The following is a 21,189-nucleotide window of genomic DNA, read 5'->3' as shown; positions in this document are numbered from 1 at the left end:
AGCCAAGGGCACATGCCTGGGTTGTGGGCTTGATCTCCACTGGGGGGGGGGGGCATGCAGGAGGCAGCCAATCAATGATTCTTTCTCATCATTGATGTTTCTATCTCTCTCTCCCTCTCCCTTCCTCTCTAAAAATCAATAAAATATATTTTAAAAATTGCAGGCTTAAAAATGGGAAGAAAGAACTAAATAAAAAGTATTTCCTTCAGAAATACCTTTTGAAGGGTTATTTTGTTGCATGGTGGCCTCTGGTGTTTGGAGTATTTATTAGTCATAGAATGATTAGTTAACAAAATGATTTAAGTTCAATTCTGAAAAATAATGGGTACAACCCTGTGGTGGTGAATTTTAGGTGACAATTTAGTTAGGTCAAGGTACTCAGATATTTGGTCAGACATCAGTCTACATGTCACTATGTAAATATTTTAAAGATAAGGTTAAACACTAACTTTGAGTAAAGAAGATTATCACCATGATATGAGTGGGCCTCATACAATCAGTTGAAGGTCTTAAGACAAAAAAGGCAGAAGTCTCCCAAGAAAGAAGGAATTCTGCCTCCAGACTGAAGCACCAACTCTTCTCTGAGTCTCTCTATCTTGCCATCTGCCCTGTGATTTTGGAATTACCAGCCTCCATAGTCATGTGAGTTAATTCCTTTCTATCTATCTATCTATCTATCTATCTATCTATCTATCTACCTATCTATCATCTTTCTATCTATCTATCATCTATCTACCATTATTCTATTTCTCTGGAGAATACTGACTAATACACATCCTCATAGTAAGTAAGTCTTTTTTATTAAAAAAATGAAAAATAAAAATTAAACGGTTCTTTGATTATACTATACAGCTAATTTTTAATGCCCTACTTTTGATATTCACTTGGTGGAATGGATGTGATTACAGAGCAAACTCCTATTCCTATAACAAACATTTCTCTTTTGATCAATATTTTATAAAGAGCCAACACTGACACGACCCTTCATACTTTAACCTATATTTATAAACTCTAAGGATGTCCCTGTAATCCTAGAAACTTCCTCAAACAACACTTTAATGTTTTATAGCACATTCCTATTTACTGATTTCAAATCATTGAGCTACACACACACACACACACACACACACACACACACACACATCCTTAAGATGTAGGTATTTTTACCCATAATAGATGATACATGAGAATAAGAGTCTTGCCCAAACCTTCACACTGTAAGTGAAGAAAGGAAAGAGGAAAAAATATTTCCTGAGCCTGTGTCCTGAACCCAACCTAAGAATTGGAGCTGGGATCCAAACCAGGCAGTATATCCAGGTGTCCAAACTTATTTCATAGCCTAAAACTTGTGGCAGGATTACATGTTAGCCCAGCAGGAAATAAAAAAGAATGAATTAGGTGGACATTCCACTTCTGCTTACTTTAAAGTAGTAAATTTCTGGATCTTAATCTTTCCTCCTCATTAGATATTTGAACATTTTCTTATCTCTTTTCAATACAGAACCTGTTTGGACCCTTGATATTTATGCTTGACCCACTTAATATTTATGTATTTCTTATCTTGCTAGATAATAACATTAACAAGAATAATAATTAATACCAATATACACTAAAAAAATCATTAACATTTTGAGTACATACTTATGTACCAGGCACCATGCCAAGTACCTGATATGCATTATCTGTTTAGATTTTTAATAACCTTGCAAGGTGGGCCTTTTTTTTTCTTATTTCAGCAAAGAAGAAATAGAAAGTCAGAGATGTTAATTTGCACAAAATAGCCGAGCTACTAAGTGTCAAACTCAGGATTTAAACCCAGTGCTATCTGATTAAAAGCATATTTTGTCCACAGTAGTAGGTAGGATCCTTACTGTGAAATGTGGTTTGACCCTACAACCTCTTTTCTTGGTAGTTTTTAATCTTTAACAATAAACAAGAGGAAATTGACTCTTCTCTTTGTAAGCTAGTAAAATACTAGTAAAAATTTCCAGGGTCTTTTGCCTAAAAGAAAAGCATGGCTTCTGGATTCCTATATTGACACAGTCAAGTAAGATTTGCTGCAAATGAGCAATGCAGCAATGACCTGGCTTTGGCAGAGCGCACACTGAAAACCCTGTAAGAACTGACTGTTCAACTACATCCCTCAGCATCCTTTGGGACTGTGGTCCCTCCTCCGAAAGATGAAAGACCCTGTGTGGTAATGGGCACGTGACAGAAAGAGAACCCTTGCAAACACACAGAGCTGTGAGAGGCCCCAGCTAAGCAGTCTGTAGGAACCTACTCTACTCACCAGAGTAGGAGTACTTGGGCTCTTATGAACATAATCAAATCTAAAGTTCCATTTAAAAAGATGTATACATGAAACAATGTCTCCTATATTCCAGCACCATCTAAAGGCTTTAAGTTGCAGGATGTTTATTTTTATAAAATCCAAGGAACTGTAATAACTAAGAACATGTTTGGATTGCCAACAGTGTGGTAAGATTTGATGTGCAAAGAAAAAGTCACCATCTACTAGTAGACCTGACATGGCCTGTTATTTGCTTTCAGAGCTGGTCAGACTGATACAACACTGGAAAAAGCAAAGTTTTTTCTTAATTATTTTAATAACAGAGATCATAAATACAAATAGTTTAATATACATTAATAAAATATGACAAATGTATCAATATAGAATAGTCTAACAGATACTTTCTAAAGTGCCCAATAATCTTTGATGGGCACTGAATAGAAAAAATAAAACACACCAAAAAAACACACACATGGCTTAATGATTTTGTAGCTTAATATAAGTAGAAAATAAGTGAGCTTTGTTATTTGGATGTAAGTAGGCTAAAGTTAAATTTGAATACGTATATATTTGTAAGTTGTAAATGTTAAAATGCATATTGTTTTTTGTGGCTTTTCAGTTTAACATCATTGTTTAAATCTAAATGAAACAAGTTGGTAAAGATTCTATTTTTAAATTGTTTTGTCAACCTCAACCCAGATATTGCCTCATATCTAGTAAGAACCAGTTTTCTCCTCTTTTCAAATTCATTCAGATCTCTTAGGAACTATAGGTTTTTGTTAAATAAATTACAATATATACAAACTATATAAAATTAGAAAAAATAAAATGAACAGAAATAATAAAAAATCTCATTTACAGCTGTAGATGATACTAAGGCATTATTAGACAATTTTCTTATTATAAGATTTTTTTTCTCTTAGGAAATATTCTTTTCCCTAAAATAAAGCTTGAATATTAATTGAATATAAATCAACCTTAAAATAAATAGAGGGATTAATGACTATGTATACAAAATCATCATAAGAATGTAATAACAATTAGGTAAAATTTGGTTCCTTTCTAATATCAAATATAAAAGTACTTTATAAAAAATGCTGATAATGTCATGAGGTCAAAATTAGGCTCAGTAATAAGTATGACTTTTCATTCAATTTACATGTATTTAGAAACAAGATTGCTCTGAAAATTAGTTGGTAGTTGATTTGATCTGTTACTATTCTTGAAAAACCTAGAGGATTTCATTAAATGGCTTAGCATTGATTGATCTACGATAATGGGTTTTCATCTTGGAAGGCCCTTGGTGATGGAAGTATGAAGCAGCCTATCTGGCTTTTAGAATAGTCACATTGCTCCTAACACTTTGGTTCAACTGAAGACCTATGCTATTGGATTGGAATCCTGCCACTCAGTATTTCTAACCATCCTCTTTAGATATGAACTCACCTGGGGTACTTGTGTAAAAAGAAAACTAACAAAAATACAGATTACTGACCATTAATGTCTGCTAATGATTTTAATTTCTGAATCTAAGTTAAAGACTGCTCAAATCACGTAAGGACATTTTAAATTTTTACAAGGAGCTTTTGAGGTTGTTGCCAATCTCAAAACCTTCCTTAACCTTCCTGAAAGTTAATAAAATCCTTAACTATGGGTCAAGACATTATAGGCATATTAATATAATCTGATATGATATAACATGATATATGATATGATATAATAGTAAGCATTACATTATGTATAATTGCACAAAATAAATAAGAGGGCAGTGAATTTCCAATTTATTTGAGAAACATTTATTCAATAGGAAAAGAATTTAGTAAAATAAATCTCTAGAATGACCTTGGGGAGGGAAATCTATGCTCCTGATTTTAGAAAATCAATGTACAATTAAGAATATGGCAAAAGAGTTGATAACATATATAATGAGGGTGGATAAAGGGAACACCCACAAACTAAACTAAACCAGCCATAATTCTATGCACATTGGAGCCTGAGAAGCACCGATCTAATTAATGACTGTGGATTTTTGGTTGCACAAGTGACCCAAAGAGAAAACAAACATCTTACATCTATGTGTGTTCTGGGGTACAAGGTGTACCCTGGCCCTGAGCTGGTTTACTGGGGCTCTCACACTAACAGGCACGGGACTTTTGTGTAGCAATGTCATAAATCTCCGGAATGAGGGCATGGTCAGAGCAGAACAGAGGCAGGATGGAGGAGAGCTTGTGGCCCACAGCGCTCCAGGGAGACATAAATGTGTACACCTGAAGTGTGGGTTTACACATGCTGTGCCAGCAGCTACACGGGCTGTACGCGTCCACCTTGGTTAGATCAAAGTGTCAGTAAAAATGAAACAGATAAAAACGTGGCTCTGGGCTGGTGGGGACAGCAGTCTCATTACTAATGTCTTCATAAGTTCAAAGGGAGAAACTTGGCACCATTACTTCTGAAAAAGAAATATCTTTATTAAAAACCTCTAATTTATAGCTCAGTGGAATTAAAATTAATCTGAACATACAGATTTTTAAATATCCATACCATGGAGCAGTTCTCACTTCAAAGTGGAAGCTTTACCACTTCAAGGCATGTTTCAATTTTAAAACAAATATCAATACTGTTTCAAAATTTTAAGCTCAAGGACTGTTACTATTATGTTTTTAAACAAACTAGAAACTTAATAAAACATTTCAGTTCCCCAGAGGATTCCCATTGAAATGGCTAAATGAACTTTTTGCAACTATAAAGATGGTTAATTGTAATAATCATTGAAATAATTTATACTTAATTTATGCTGGATGTTACAAGTATTAAGTTACTTATTTACTCTGCATAACCAGATGGATGCTAGCCTTTCCTCTTCAGATAAAGAAACTGAGAAACAGAGAAGTTAAGTAACTTGCTTAAGGCCACAGAGTTAGTAAGTGAGTCAAGATTCAAATCCTTTCAGTCTTCAGAGTCCATTTATTCAAGTATTACACTCTCTACCTCCTGACTTGTTATACATATTTTTGGTGATTAGAAACCACTCTTAATTCTCACTCTCCAAATAAGCAAGCAGAGAATAAACAAGCAAACAACCCATGACAACTTCACTGGTATCTGTAATTGCTAATAAGCACTTAATTCTATAAATAAAAATAATGGTTAATCTGCAGATATTCCTCAGAAGGGTAAACATCTGGAATACCAGAGGACAGTGTATTAATTTTATATTGCTACTATAATAAAATACCCCATATTAATGGGATACAAATCCATTTATTATCTCACAATTGTATAGGTTTGAAGTCTGCGTACAGAGTGACTGACCTGGGTCCTCGCTTAGAGCCTCACAAAGCCAAACTTGAGTTGAAGGCAGCATTGTGTTCCTCTTTGGAAATTCTGGGGGTGAATCCGCTTCCAAGCTCATTCAAGTTGTTGGCCAACTTTGGTTTCTTGTGAATGTTGGGTGGGAGGCCCCTGTTTCCTTGATGCCTGTGAGCTGGAAGCCAAGCTCAGCATCTTAAAGTTGCCTGTATTCCTCGCCCTGTTGCTCCCTCTCTCATTAAACCAGTAACTAAATCTGAGTCCTTCTCCCTCTTTAAAACTCTCTATAGTATTTTCTGGCTTCAGCCAGGGAAAGTTATCGGCTTTTCAGGGTTTTGGTGATTAGACTGGGCCCACCGACATAATCAAAATTACATCTGCAAAGGGGGACCAAATTAAACTTTGCAATCACCCAACTTTTTCTAATATAATGCTCACCTCTCACACATAATCTGTATTTGCTTTATGCAAGAGAATGCCTTAAGTCATTTACCAAATATTCATTGAAAAGGAAATTTAAGAAATTAATTTGGCCAGGTAACTTAAGTTTAAAATATGATACAAAGTGTCAGTATCCTCATTACCTTTTGTTCAAAACATTATAACATGGGTGAGAAAATAAACTATTTTAACTCTTAAACCGACGGTGGATCAAAATTGTGCCCACATATTATTAACACAACCACATGACTGCAAATGTAAGTGTTGCTAGTACAGTGCAGTGAAGGGAAATGTGGATCTCCTCACCACCAGCTAAACCAACTCTGCTCGGGAAAGTCCAAGCTCACCAGTCTAACCTGTTTCACGTTTGCAAATGTAAACTCCATTACAGGGGACAAAATGACTTTTGGAGTCCTGCCCTTTAAGCTCTAAAATGGCTTTATTTTTATGATGTCTTTATTCTTTGAGATACTAAATACTGTCATTGCAATTCTCTAAATGCGCCAGGCCTGCCGCTGCCGTTATTCCTGTCCCCATCTGTAAATACCGTGGGGCTCAAACCAAAACACACATGCATGTCTCCTGAGCAGAAGACTGACACAGGACTGCTGACACATGAATGGGATGCTGTCTAACTGACACAAAAATGAAAATAAATTGCTGAGAAAGAAAACGAAGGGATTCAAAGGCTCTCTTGATTGCCTTCTTTAAAATGCCAAGGACTTAAGCTGGCCTTTCTTATCTTCCACTACATGCCTGTGACACTTTAGTAGGTCTTTCTTATTGTACTATAATTCAGGGATTGTTCCAGCTCTGTGCTCCATGCCTTTTTCCAAAGGGCAGCCTGAGATGTATAATTCGGGTAATGAACAGCTGCATAATTTAAGGGTCGCGCTAGTAGGGCACTGTTCCTTATTTGTGTTGCTTTAGCAGTTGCCAAGATGTTCCAAACCTATTTAGGAATACAGTTTTTTTGACTGCTTTATTCCTCTCAGATGATATATGCTCGGATTTGGTTGTGTTCCAGAAAGCGAATTTTATCAGCAGAAGTACCAGAGCAAGCTTTTCTCTCATTTTACTCCAAAGGGCAACAGCACTGAGCTATAATGAGGTCATTTTTTTTCCAGCCATGCACACTCTGTGTTCTATCAGGCGGGGTTGCCCAAACCTAGTCCTGTCCCTTTCCAAAGCCCAATAGACTCAATCACTGAGCTATCAAAGGCATTTCCACACTACATCCCTCTCACACAAGGCCAATCTCCTGAACGCTGAAAAGGGCCGGGGAGCGAGGCCCTTCAAGATGAAGGCTGCATGCTGATTAATCAGCTGCTTTTTTATTCCATCTTGGCAAGGATCCCCTGTGTGTAAATAAAAGGTTTACCCCGAATTTCCTGTAAACTCAGGAGCACGAGGCTGCTTTGGACTCCAGTCACAGAGCGAGAAAGCTGCCTGCTCTCCGAGGCACAGGGCTGGGCTGTGTCCACCATCCCAAATCCCCCTTCAGGTGTCTTGAAGCATATCCAGAGTATGAGCTCAGCTGAAATCGTCTCATAGGACAGAGCAGACCAAACAGACTTAAAAAAAAAAAAGTATTTCCCACGTCTTTTAGTACAATACTCCCTCTTTGGAGCAAGATCCTGGTGAGCATTGGGGAAGGTACTGGAGTGCGCGTCACGGAACAATAAGCTTCTAGGGAAAACATCAACACAACAGATCTTTTCTCAAGAAATAAATGAGAGCATTCTTTCACTCGTCAGATGGTAAATAGCTAATGGAAACGGAATGTGACAGACCACAAAGACAGGGAACGGCCTGCAGACTGGCAGGCACGGTGATTTGCTGATGACCCACATTATTTTCAGGCAGTTTGGCACATCTCAATTTGTCACACTTCCACCACCACGCCAAATGTATTTAATTAATGTGGAGTATTTTTCTTTTCTTACATTAAGAACAAAGCAGCGAGCATTTTTTGATTGCTCCCCAAACCCCGAAGAAACAGCAACAATTACAAGCCTCTTGTCCTCATTCACCTTAAGTTATCTTCTATGATGAGCACATGAGCACTAAAGAGTCATTCTTGAGTAGGAACTTGTCCACGTAGAAGCTTATCTACTATAGGCACTGTGTGTATACGTTCCAGAAACCTAGGGGCTGTGGCTGTAGAAATAACTTTTTTACGAAGCATTTTGGCATTTCCCCCCTCAGTTTTGAAAGCAAGGTGAAGAGGCTTATCTTGTGAGGTGAAACCTTCTGATCAATAGCAGGGGTTGGCACTCGTCTATAAACCCATCCATCACGAAGCAGCGATTACAGAGATGCCTCCCAGTGTGGCCCATGGGGTTGGGGGGCAGCCTGAGCTTCTGGAAGGGTGTGAATGGGAATGCAAGAAAGGGAGTTTTATTTCTAAAATCCCTGCTCACTAAGATGGAATGCATGAGCTATAGAGTCCAGAAAATACTGCCGAGGGGCCCTCGCTTCCATCCGAGCTCTGCCCCTAGCTGGCTGTGTCGGGAACCCGTGTTGGCACGGCTTCACGCGTACTTAAGATGAGGAATTAACCCAGAGGAGTGCAAATGGCACCCTCCAGCTCTAGGCATATATGAATCACAATCACCCTAAACATGTTTTATTAATTCTAAAATAATGCACAGGAGTCGGAAGGTTCATAACAAATGCAAACAATAGTGAAAAGGAAAAATGCTAAACTCCCCCAAATAAAGTAATTTCCTTGCGTCAAATTTAGGATTATGGGGGGACATTAACTCTTTGAGGCCTTGAGGGGTTTTGTGTCAAAACAAACATATCTTTACAACTAAAAATGCACTATGTTAAAATTGTAAGTTACAGCTAGCTATATAAATTTTATACATGGATATAAAATGTACCTAGCACAGAAAATTTAAGAACGTCTCCCAAGAAAAATATATTAAAGCTCCCGCTCAATTGCATACCAAGTGCATTTTAATGTATTCCTGTTTCTGAACATATGTAAACCACAAATAGAATGCAATCGTATTTTGCATTTACGTCTTGAATTTTAATAGTTTTAGTGTGTCGCTCTGTTTAGATGGAAAAAAATATCTTTAACAGTTACAATTCCCTTGCCATTCAGTGTACTTAAAATGTCTAAATGTTTCAGGCCTTAGGCTATGATTGAGACTGCAAATTAGAAACCAAAACAAATGTCAAAATCAGCAAAAACAATGGTGCCACTCAGTATTGTGCCATTGCCCAAAACTTGACGTCTGAAATTATTTGCAAACACAATGTACCTTGTCTGCTTTCTTTACCCTAATTGAGACCCGTGGTACTTTAGGCACTTCCTGCTCCCTGGCTTATTAACTCCTGTCTGGCCCCACCCGCCCTCCAGGCCCAGCCTTTAGCCCTTGGCCAGCCATTTCAGAGGCTACTGCACGGACTTGACAAAGCCTGGCTCCGCTGGCCTTCCGCTGTGCCCACTTGGCTAATTCTTTGCCCTGCAAAAGCTTCCCCCCCTCCCCTGCGTTCTCTGCTTCTCTCCCGAGCTGCCAGCTATTGCTGAAGCGACTCCGGAACTGGTGTTGACAGGCTTTTCTACAAATCTGTGCTGTTCAACCTCAACTTGACCCTCGCTGGTGTTCAACAATTCCTTTAATCATCACTTATTGACTCACAAGAGAATTCAACATGGTAGGTTTTCCTCAGGCCTCAGTTCAGGCTTAAGCATCTCATTCTTGGCAAATGACACCATCTGTTATTTAACCGAGACGACTGAAGCTCTAATTTTCTTTATCTCTTCTCCTTTACATTCATTCCGAGAATTCTTCAGTCTCTCAGAGAAAGAACCTGTCTCCTGCCTTGACCCTAATCTCTGGTTGGTTTTCTTTTACTTCTTTTCCTGTCCAATTCTGGGGCCTCGCTGGCTCACTAGCTTACCACGGCATTGCGATCGGTAAATCATCAGCACCCTCCCGGACCACACAGACACAGTTCTGCTCATTTTTCCCCGCCTGCGGGCTCCTTCCACTTTCAAAATGTGCAATAACCGGCCCCTGTCAAAAACCAAGAAACAGAATTCAACAACAAAAACCACTTTCCTCGAACCGTACTGCTGTATCTTCCAAAGTGCTTATTTGGTTGCAGTTCACCTTTCTTTTTGTTGCCGAGTTTCTCTAATGATTAATAAGAGCCTGGTGCCTAATAGATTCCACTTCCACATCATCCTTTAAGTCCTGGCAATCAGTATCCTCCTCCTGATGGAAATGATATGTTCAAGGTCACATTTGACTTTCATGTCAACCAATTATGTTTTGTGTCCTGACAGCCTTGGTCTTTTTTCTCCTCACAGCATGCTCACAGCTCACCACACTCGTAGCCCACGCTTTCTTGTGCATTAAAGGTGTTCCAGGCTGGGATTTAAGCCTCGTGTACATGTATAAATGGGATGCAAAAGCAGTTATGGCCAAATGTATCCACACATCAGATGCATCATTGGGAAAATGAATTCCAGACCTACGAAATCAGAACTGCAGTGGTGTGATTCTGAAGTATTGAGAGTTCATCAAATATAGATCCAGGGACCTACTGGAACGAGCTGAGCCAAATGAGGAAAACAGCTCATCCTACCATAACCAGCAGGCAGCTTTGCTGGAGGAGAATTTTGGCACATACTAGGTTCTCAATACATCTTTGCTGCAGCAATGAATTGATGAATGTGTGCCTTGGTTTTTGGAGAGAAGGGATGCTTTAAAGTATAACCCTGTGTTTCTCACTTTCTCTGACTTCTGCTCAGTTCCCGGGATCTCAAGAATAACAAGTTATTGTCTTAGATATTTGAGACCCAAAACAAAAATGATGTGATCAACACAGAGAAGGTGGGAAGAGGTTTCCTCCTTCTAGGTGTCAGAGTGTGGCAGTGTACTGCGGAGGCGACAGAGTGTGTGGCCTAGCTTTGGCACATCTAGAACGCCTTGCACAGCAGCAGTGCCCGCAGCCCTGGCAGGGCTCCCAGCATCCGATGTGCTAGGGGTACCAACTGCCAACACCTTCAACAGCAGCTGACGAGAACAGCAATGGCTTTAGAGCAATAGGAGATAGCATTACTAAGAGTTGTCCCCAATAGCAACTGTGCTACCGTTACCTGACTTAGTGGGTGGCTGATGCTTTGCCAAGTGCATAAACAGAAAAGGCCTGAAGAAGGAAAACATTAGACACCAGTTACAATCTGAGAGAATGGAGTTTATGGAAGCTGCATGTTTTCTAAGGTTGAAATAGTGCTGGGAAACTACTGGTTCTTACTATTAACCTGATTACCTTTTTAGCTACTGAGTCATAGAGTCTAAGGAAATCCTTGACTTTAAAAATAGTATATAGCCCTGGTTCTATTCATCTTTCTCTCACTGCCCCCACCACTTTTAAATCATTTTTTACTCTACCCTTAAATGTAAGGCATTCCCAAGACATGTCACGTCACACTCTACATGCTCACTGATGTTATCCCACAATCTCAACAGAATCTTTAGTCACATGGTACTAAATCTATAACTTTCAGTCCTGACCTGGCTCTGACCTCCAGAATCATATTTCAAATCATGTACATATATTTAACTTGATGTTTCACTCATACCATGTATTTAACTTGTGCTAAAGTAAATTCATTAGCTCCTGCCTCAAACCTCTTCTTTCTGACTCCCATAATATTAAAAATAACATTATTTGGCCTTGGCTAGTTGTAATCAGTGGTTAGAGCATCAGCCTGCAGACTGAAGGGTTGTGGGTTCTATTCTGGTCAAGGGAACATACCTAGGTTGTAGACTGGATCCCTGGCCTGGTAGAGGCACATGCAAGAGGCAGCCAATCAATGTGTCTCTTTTACATTGCTGTTTCTCTCTCTGTCTCTCCACATTCCTTCCACTCTCTCTAAAAATAAATGGGAAAATATCCTTGTGTGAGGATTAAAAACAACAACAAACAAACAAATGATGGAAAAAACAAAAACAAACATTATTTTCCCAATCATATAAACATGAAATTTTCCAATAACTCTAAACCTCTAACCCATAGCATTGGACACAATTGATCGCTGATTCTTTTTTGAAGTACTGTGTTTTCTTCATTTGGCTTTGAAAAAATTCTCTCTTGGAATTCTTACATCACTGCTCACTCCCGCTCCAATATCTTTGCTATGACTACTAAGTGTTGGAGCATTACAGGGCTCAGTCCTTAGTTCTCTGACCTCTTCTATTCTCTAACCCAGTCATTGCAGGCAGAATCTTATCTAGTCTGTTTCCCCTTGTCTGGCTTTCAGTCAACAAAAAAATCACTTCTTCTGGTGTCTCAAGACAAAAATATTGTAGCTATTTCATATGAATACCTTTACTTCACCTCAGATTCAGTGCACAAGCATACTCTGTGGATCCTCATAAGAAAACAAAATCTAACACTTCTCACCACTCCCAACATCCTTATCCAATTGCCATCATTGTCTGCTTAGATTATTGCACTAACCTTCTAACTGGTCCCCCTACTTCCTGTATTCTACATCTACTTTTCAAACAGTATCAGAGTGAATTTATTAATATTTATGTCAGATTATGTCATTCCTTTCTTACAGCTTTCCTATAACTTCCATCTCACTTTAATCACTGAATCATTGAGAATGTCTATGTTACTTAATAGACTTAGAAATAATATTCTAGACCAAAAGCCTATTTGCCTTTTTTCCAAACTTCATGACTAATCTTTTCTCATTGTTTCAAATAATATAAGCCAAACTGTACATAACCAAGAAGGACTGTTTACACATTAGGATAAATATTATCTTATATAATAAAAGCTCAGCGACCAAAACAGCAGGACAACCAGAATGACCAGAGACTAGAATGACTGTGGCCCCTTGCCCCGGCTGACCCTGGCGCCTAGCAGATACCCCCACCCCAATCGGGGGTGTGACCAGCTGGGAAACTCCCCATGGCCCCTCGTTCCAGCCAGGGCCTCTATCCTACATAATAAAAGGGTAATATGCAAATTGACCCTAACGGCAGAATGATCAGAACGACCGCTTGACCGGTCACTATGAGGTGCACTGACCATCTCTCAGTCTCTTTTCCTGGCCAGCAGGCTCCGATCACCCGATGTGGAATGGGGGAACTGGGAGTGGGTGGTGGGGGAGGCAGGTGGCACCAGACCAAGGTCCCTGTCCCGCCAGTCGCCCCACACACAGAGGAAAACCCCACCCCTGCCTTTTGTTAAGGCAGGGGTGGGGCTGGCAAGCGGGGGCAGGGGGGCCGGATAACCTCTTGGTCCCTCTCCCTGGCCATCAGGCTCCAATTGCCCAATGGTGAATGGGGAACTGGGGGTGGTTGGCGGCAGGGGGCGGGGCCAGCTGTGAGCAGCCAGAGAAGATGGCCCTGATGGAGGCCAAGCCTAGGGACCATACCCGCGCATGAATTCCGTGTGCCGGACCTCTAGTCCTATATAATAAAAGCCTAATATTCTAACTGTCCAGTCGTCCCATCAGCCATTCAAAGAATCAAAGCATAATATGCTAATTATATGATAAGGCTGCTCAACTCCTCGGTATGACATACACTGACCACCAGGGGTCAGATGCTCTGACCAGTAGGTTAGCTTGCTGCTTGGGTCCGGCTGATCAGGACTGAGCAGGACAGGCCGGACACGCCCTGGAGCACTCCTGTGGTCCCTCCTTGGCTGGCCAACATCCCGCATCCCTTCCCAGCCCGATCGTGCACTGATGGGGTCCCTTGGTCAGGCCTGCACGCTCTTGCAATCCGGGACCCCTCGGAGGATGTCGGAGAACCGGTTTCAGACCGATCCTGCAGGCCAGGCTGAAGGACCTCACTGGTGCATGAATTTGTGCACCGGGCCTCTAGTAATGTTAATAATGATATAAATGAATAGCATAACTGTATCAGCAATAATCACTTATGAAGAACTTACTCCAGGCTAGACACAATACTAAACACTTCACATACATTCTTTCATTTAATCTTCTCTGCAACCCCTATACTTTACTTATGAAAATTATACTTCTTTGGAAGGGTAACCAAGTTTTGGCAGGTTAGTCCAACTTGTCTAGGTACATCTTCAACAAGTGTATTTAAAGAGTTCTAGAAGTTAATGGGATTATGATAGGAGTTATATCTTCATGCCAGGAGTCTCCCACCTCTAACAACATGGAAAGCTATCCGTCATGAAATTGCTTCTGTCTTTTCTAACAAATTGGTTGTTTATTATATATCTACAGTAAGGAATGGGTAAAGGAAGAAAATTGAATGTTTGATTTTTTAGTAATCTTAAAGGAAAAGAGTATTTTATTTAATCATGTCAATATTTATGAAATAATGGAAAATAGGAACAGCATCACAAATCCTCAAATATTTATCAGTGCTATCAAGTACCAAGCACCATACTAAGTTAGTTCATATTACCTTATTTAATCCTCATAATAACCACATAGGATATTTTTAGATTTTACACATGAAGAAACTTCCTTTTTTAAAAAAAATATTTTTATTGATTTCAGAAGGGAAGGAAGAGGAAGAGAGAGATAGAAACATCAATGATGAGAGAGAATCATTGATCGGCTATCTCCTGCACAACCCCTACTTGGTATTGAGCCCACAACCCCGGGCATGTGCCCTTGCCCTTGACCAGAATGGAACTCGAGACCCTTCAGTCCATAGGCCAATGCTCTATCCACTGATCCAAACCAGCTAGGGCAGAAGAAACTGCTTTTTAAAGAGATTAATTGACATGCTGAGAATCACAAAACACAAAGTTGACTGAATCAATATTCTAAGCTATATCTTCTCAATTTTGGTCCCGTGTAATTTCTCACTAAAACAAAATAAAAAACAAACGAGCTTCACCTTTTACATTTCTTATGTTGCATCCTTTTCCTCAAAGTTACAATTGATGATACACAAGGAAAGCCTCAAGAGAGCTTCTTACCTTGAATCACAAATTAATAGACACAAACCAAAGATATCTCCTTTATCCCTTTGTTTGTAAATCATCTAATTCAGAGGTTTCTTTGACATTGTCCATGCCCATACAGCGCCTATTCTTTTTTATAGCTTGTATATAGTATTGGTTTGCCCCAATACCAAAACAAGACACCACAGGCTAGGTGGTTTCAACAACAGAAAATTATTTCTCCATTATGGAGGCTGGGAATTCCAAGATCAAGGTGCCAACAAGGTAGGTTTCATTCTGAGGATTCTTCTCATGGCTTAAGGGCGGCTACCTGCTCTCATTGTGCTCATGGCACCTCTTCTTTGTGCTCTTGTGGAGAGAAGAGCAAGAGAGCAAGCTCTCTAGTGTCTCTTCCTCTAAGAACACTAATCCCACCCATCAGTGCTTCATGCTGATACCCTCATTTAACCTTTGTTACTTCTTTTTATTTTATTTATTTATTTTTTAAATATATTTTTATTGATTTCAAAGAGGAAGGGAGAGGGAGAGAGAGATAGAAACATCAATGATGAGGAAGAATCATTGATCAGCTGCCTTCAGCACATCCCCTACTGGGGATCGAGCCCACAACCTGAGTATGTGCCCTTAACGGGAATCGAACCAGGGACCATTTAGTCTGCAGGCTGACACTCTAGCCACTGAGTCAAACCGGCTAGGGCTGTTACTTCTTTTTAAATTTATTATTATTTATTATTGTTGTTGAAAGTTTTATAGATGTCCCTATTTTCCCCCATTGACCCCTTCTAGCCTGGATGACCCATCATCAAGTACAGCCACACCAGTGGATTAGGACTTCAGATATGAATTATTTTTTGGGGGAGATGGAGCACAAATATTCACTTGGCACTTTTCCTATGCACATGTTTTAAAACAATAGCTGAAAGTGTTTCCAGGAGGTTATAATCTCAAAATAAAAAGTGCTAGTTGACACTGATTGTCACAAACAGAACACAATGCTGTGAAACACTTAAGTGGATTCTTCTATTGTGATCTATCCATTAAATGATAAGCATGACCTAATGCAGGCATAATCGATACAAATGTACATAGTGGCTATAAAACAGCCTCTCTAACCAGAGAGGGTAATCCTCCATTTTACAGATTTGAAGAGCTAATCAATTAAATGCTGGATAAGGTCAAATACTATTGACTCAAGATTCAATGAAATCCCTTCCTTTACCTTCCCCTCTTTTGATTTTTCCTGTGATCTAAGTAGGGTTTTTAAAATACATTTTTACAGCCGCTGAACTTACATACTGGTAGAAAAGTGAGTGGTCCTCAAAAAAAATAATGATTCACTGGCACTGAAATCAATAGTGTTATAAAACCTTGAAGGCATGAAAAGGTTGAAAAATAAAAATATTAATGCCTAAACTTCAAGAGCATACTTAAAAAGTAATATTTAAGAAATGCCCATTGCTAGCGGAGATAGTTCATACATCAATTCAGACGAACACCTTCCTACAGGGTATCTGTCTTGAAAATAAAATAAGAATACTGTTAATGGTGTCTTTAAATCCCACTCGAAATTCAACTCTGATTTTGATACAATTTCAGATTATTTTTTGAAAATATTCTCAGAGCTCATAAGACAAATATATATATATATATATATATATATATATATATATATATATATTCTGTACCACATTTGTTGTGGTTTTTTTTTACACCTTTTTATCTATACAGCTGGTAACCTTTTCAGATTTTTATCTCAATGTAAAGTCAAGTCTTGTATGCTTATTTAATATAGTGAGTTTTTTTCATCTTTGTAAAAGCATTATAAATTTTTTTGTATATGAAACAATGCATTTCAGGTCTCTCTCTGCATTTGATTCTCAGATACTTAAGTGCATTCCTCTGTCTGGAAAAAACACTTTGCTGCTGTGCTTTTATTTAACTGTCTCCAGAAACTAATAAACAGAGAACTGTAAACGTCTCATGCTTGGAAAAATTCCACCTGGCACATATCAGTCAGTAGGTGACTAAATATTGTGAATAGAAACAAATGCCAAAAAGGAAAACCCTCTTATTAGAAGACAGCAGCACATGAAGCAGTCCTACTTAACACAGACACAAAAAAAGTGCTTTTGAGCAGCTTTGATAAAATTTCAATAAAAACAAACCTCCTTTCCCCTTTGACTCTTCTCTTTTGCTTTCTTCAAACCACATGCATTCTGAACTTGGTTTGAAAGGGTTTGGTTATTTTTTGTTTGTTTGTTGTTTCTCTTTATTTTTTAAACTTTACCCAAGAAAACCATAAGATTAAGGATCAGATTCTCTCTGATGTTCCAGATTTGTTCTGTAGTTGGAAGTCTCTTTGGCATGTTTTAAAATAGACATCCTTTTAATCATCTCAAAAAGACAGAAATAAAATATGAAGGTATTTAACACCACAGCAAACCATGAAAGAAACTCTAACGTGGCTATCTCTTGCTTTTAAGAAAAATGTGAGTTATTTTCTGTTTGTTGTATTTTGTTTTTATTGAGAAAAATCATATGTCCAAAAGATCTTTAGAGTGTTATTTTAAAAAATGTAATTTCCTCTAACAGTTGCAATTTTTTCCCCCTTAGGAACAAGAAGACCAACATATGGCTTTTTAAAAATGTAAGTAATAGTAGAAAGTAACAAACACTTTAAAATAGACATAAAAGTAAGAAAAATAATGGAAAAGAGCTGAAGCTGCTGAAAAAAATGGATTTAAAGGAAATTAGACTTTTACAACTAGATAAAAAAAGATGATTTAGCTATGTAATAAAATGCCCTTCCCCCTTTCAACCACTATTTGGGCTCAAAGCTTCCATCTCTATATTTTTATAGTATGTAAGAGCTTACCTAGAATTTTCATATAAACTTGCCTCACTCAATATTTGCCTGGACAGACAAGGCAAATGCTAGTATCATTATTTTACTAATCAGAAATTAATTCACTACATGCCATGAGTAATACTATTCAAACTGTAACGTGCATACAGATTACTATGATACGGTATATTATGATACGGTAAGTCTGGAGTGGGGCCTGGGAGTCTGCATTTCGAATAAGCTCTCAGGTGATAGAAATGATGCTGGTCCATGGACCACACTGGAGTGACAAGGCTAAAGTACAAGCTAAAAGCACATCTTCACAGTTCAGTGTCGTTGCTTAACTGTGCATAGTGGTTTCTCACATTATTTATAACCTAAACTCAATAAATACTGCTTTTTAATCCCGCAGTTTCAATAGAAAGTGAGTACAGTCAATCCTCCTTATTCACAGATTCTATATTTGCAAATTTGCCAGCTTGCTGAAATGTCTTTGTAGTCATAAAAAATCAATGACTATGCTTGTTCAGTCAGTCATTGTACATGCTTATGCACAGAGCAGAGGAAAATGTGAGTTGCCTGATGTCCATATTCACAGCTAAGGTGCAGCAAGGTGACTTTCTGCCTTCTTGTTTCAGTTCTTAAATTGTAAACAAGTGTCCTTTTTGAGGTCAATTTACCCCACCCACAGGCTTTGTATTTTTGTGCTTTTTGTTGGTGATTTCAGTTTAAAATGATTGCAAGCATGAGACTGAAGTGCAGTCTAGTGTTCCTAAGAGCAAAATCTGGGATGTGCTTTAAGGAAAAAGTGAATGTGTTAGATACGCTTTGTTCTGGAGTGAGTGATGGTGCTGTTGATCATGAGTTTAATGTTAATGAACCCTCTATATAGTAAATATGGTATCTTTAAACAGAAACACACAAGAACAAGGTTATATATTAATTGTTTGATGAAAATATTGTGAGCAGATGCTCATGGGAACCTAACCCTGTATTTCCACAAGAAGCAGTGATTCAGTGTTGGCTAATTCAGTGTTCATGGAGACTTTACAGAAAACAACAACAACAACACACCCGCAAATAACACAAAGAGCCTTGTGGGCTCTTTTCAGGAGGAAATTTCTATGGAAACCTGGACTCCAAATTGATGTCTCCTCTGACTAATATTTCCTCATGGCTGTCCACCCCAACTGATTCCCAAACCCGATATTTTCAAACTATTTTTAAGCAGGAAAAATAGTTTATTAAATGAAAATTGTGGAAATCTACATAATATAGGCAAAGAGAAGTATTATTAGAGTAAATGGATACTATTCATTAAAAACGACAACATTTACAAATAAAAACCATTGCATCATAACGAAAAAGTATTAGAGGGCTCCAATATATATTAATAATTTGAAAATACAATATGTCTAAATGGGTCCTTTTGAAATTACAGTCTTAAAACCATATAAAGCATTTAAAACTGAAATGACAATTAAACTTTTACAGAATTCCTGAGTTACCTTCACAGAAGCCTTCTATTTTAAAGGTTAGCTCAAAAACCATTCTTTTAAATGAATTTTCCTCTTTAAGCATTTGACAAGGTCATAGATTTCTACAATATACTTCCTCTTCCACCTTTTGTATCTAATAAACCGAAACCTGTTCTCTTCAAATCTCTTCTACAAAGCTCTCATAATATTTTTGTCGGTCCTTTTACTAAAAAAAAATAATGAAGAAGTTTAAAAGTTATCATTGTATCAATGACAGTAATGTAACTCCACAAAAAGCAAGTGAGACATAGTGCAGAAGCAATGATGGTGTATTACGACTATAATAGTTATTGTATCAGGTCCAATTATAGTAAATTAAGGACTATTTCTTTTTTTTTTAAATATATTTTATTGATTTTTTAGAGAGGAAGGGAGAGGGAGAGAGAGATAGAAACATCAATGATGAGAGAGAATCACTGATTGGTTGCCTTTTGCACACCCCCTACTGGGGATCAAGCCCGCAACCCACGTTGGCTGGAACCGAACCTGGGACCTTTCAGTCTGCAGACTGACGCTCTATCCATTGAGCCAAACCAGCTAGGGCAAAGGCCTATTTCTTAAGAGCAATAGTCCTAGAGATTAGTAAGCCAAATCATTTACCATCAAGTAAATATATGCAAAACAGATACTAAGTGATACAGTTTTTTGAATGAATTACCTTATTTGATCATTACAATATTCTTATGATGTCAGGGCTGGCACAGGAGGAAACATACATAGTCCTTGGGTGATTTGCTTAAGTCACAGAGTTAGTACGGGGCAGAGTTGGAAACCAAGCCTGGCAATGTCCTTTAGGCCCACCTTTCCACTCCTGTGTTCCAGTGTGCAGAAGAGAGAATAAGAGCACATACTATGATAAGGCCAAGTGTGATCAAGATTTCAGATGAATTCCGAGAAATAAATTCAGAAGATTCATCCAAATTGTCATAAAGAAGACTGTATCAAGATGGCTTTGGTGAGTGGGCAAGATTCTGGTGGGTAAAGAGAAATGTGGATAGGATTTCTATCAAGAGCAGAGAGAATGTCAACATATAAACAGGAAAAAAGTTTGAATGGGGGTATTGGTGAAATCAGACTTTCTGAATCACAGGATTTCTTCAGGGAAATGTTAGGGAGATAAGCCTTGAACAGTGAATTGCTAGGAAAACTGAATATGTTTTCAGAGTGAAGGTAGGGGTTAGATTGTCTACTATAACAGAGATTAGCCATAGATGCCAAAATAAATGAAACAATTTATCAATTAATTATTTGAGTAATTTAAACCTTGAGGCTCTCAATTCCTTTACAACCACCCTCAGACTGCATGGAAGAAGGTAGATCATAAATATACATACATATTTGAAAGCACGTGTTAAAACTCCCAGTTGTTAAATTGCATGCAGAGATTCAACCTCACATGATTATGTCTTCTCAGATATTTATTCCTTATAATGTACAACCATGAAGAAGAGAAATATGATCAATATTTGTTAGATAACTGAGATATAATTGTATTAGAATTAATTTGTATGCTTTCACAATAATTTCAATACAAACAAGAAAACAAAATTTTAGATAACTATAAATAACTTCTGCATTAAACATACACCTTGGAATATTAGCACAATTGTCCTTCAGAGATAATCTAGATCCTACATATTTAGATTATGTCTATTTTTAAATATATTTTTATTGACTTCAGAGAGGAAGGGAGAGGGAGAGAGAAACAGAAACATCAATGATGAGAGAGAATCATTGATCAGCTGCCTCCTGCATGCCCCCTACTGGGGATCAAGCACACAACCTGGGCATGTGCCCTTGATCAGAATCGAACCCGGGACCCTTCA

At 38.2% G+C, this 21,189-nt stretch overlaps 1 protein-coding gene and 1 long non-coding RNA gene across 3 annotated transcripts in view; one reads left to right on the top strand and one right to left on the bottom strand.

Annotated features, from left to right (window-relative positions):
• PCDH9 (protocadherin 9) overlaps positions 1-21,189 on the bottom strand; it is a gene marked incomplete at its 3' end in the record, with an annotated part of 937,782 nt that overhangs the window by 28,518 nt on the left and 888,075 nt on the right. The window lies entirely within an intron of this gene.
• On the top strand, positions 563-20,322 carry LOC307104206. The gene is made up of 3 exons (XR_013813863.1): positions 563-642; positions 17,594-17,627; positions 20,186-20,322. It is a non-coding gene; the product is annotated as an uncharacterized lncRNA (long non-coding RNA).

Source organism: Cnephaeus nilssonii, assembly GCF_951640355.1.
Source record: "Cnephaeus nilssonii genome assembly, chromosome: 8".
Classification (NCBI taxonomy): domain Eukaryota; kingdom Metazoa; phylum Chordata; class Mammalia; order Chiroptera; family Vespertilionidae; genus Cnephaeus; species Cnephaeus nilssonii.
The sequence above is the reverse complement of the archived record's forward strand: the minus strand, read 5'-3'. Positions and strand labels throughout refer to the sequence as shown.